Source organism: Arachis duranensis, chromosome 4 (genome assembly GCF_000817695.3).
Source record: "Arachis duranensis cultivar V14167 chromosome 4, aradu.V14167.gnm2.J7QH, whole genome shotgun sequence".
In the NCBI taxonomy this organism is placed as follows: Eukaryota; Viridiplantae; Streptophyta; class Magnoliopsida; order Fabales; family Fabaceae; genus Arachis; species Arachis duranensis.
In genome coordinates this window covers 63,680,697-63,681,545 of record NC_029775.3, presented here as the reverse complement: position 1 = coordinate 63,681,545, position 849 = coordinate 63,680,697, and positions in this window count along the sequence as shown.

Here is an 849-nt window from a genome sequence, read left to right as displayed (position 1 = left end):
TCAAGAACAACTTGAAGATCATGAAGAACACTATGAATGCATGGGATTTTTGAAAAATGCAAGAAAAATTTTTAAAAGCATGCAATTGACACCAAACTTAAAAATTAACACAAGACTCAAACAAGAAACATAAAATATTTTTGGTTTTTATGATTTTCTAGTTTTTTTGGATTTTTATTGATTTTTTTCGAAAATATTTTTGGAGAAAACGAAAAAAAAGAAAAATTTTGAAAAAGATTTTTGAAAAGAAAATTACCTAATCTGAGCAACAAGATGAACCGTCAGTTGTCCATACTCGAACAATCCCCGGCAACGGCGCCAAAAACTTGGTGTTGTTGCCGGATCAACTTGGAGCTGTGGTTGCACGTAATTGTAATTCAAACATTCCCCGGCAACGGCGCCAAAAACTTGGTGGACGAAATTGTGATCCATATTCTTTTGTACTTATATGAAATCATTATTGTGGCCCAGTTGAATTCACAACTCCGTTCAACTAACCAGCAAGTGTACTGGGTCGTCCAAGTAATAAACCTTACGTGAGTAAGGGTCGATCCCACAGAGATTGTTGGTATGAAACAAGCTATGGTCACCTTGTAAATCTCAGTTAGGCAGATTAAATTGGTTTATGGGTTTTCAAAAATTAATAATAAAAAGAAAATAACAAGGATAGAAATACTTATGTAATTCAATAATGGGAATTTCAGATAGGTGTATGGAGGTGCTGTGCTCCTCTTGAAACTCTACTTCACTATTCACTCTTTCTTCAATCCTCCTTACTCCTTTCCATGGCAAGCTGTATGTAGGGCATCACCATCATCGGTGGCTACTTTCAATCCTCTCGGGAAAATG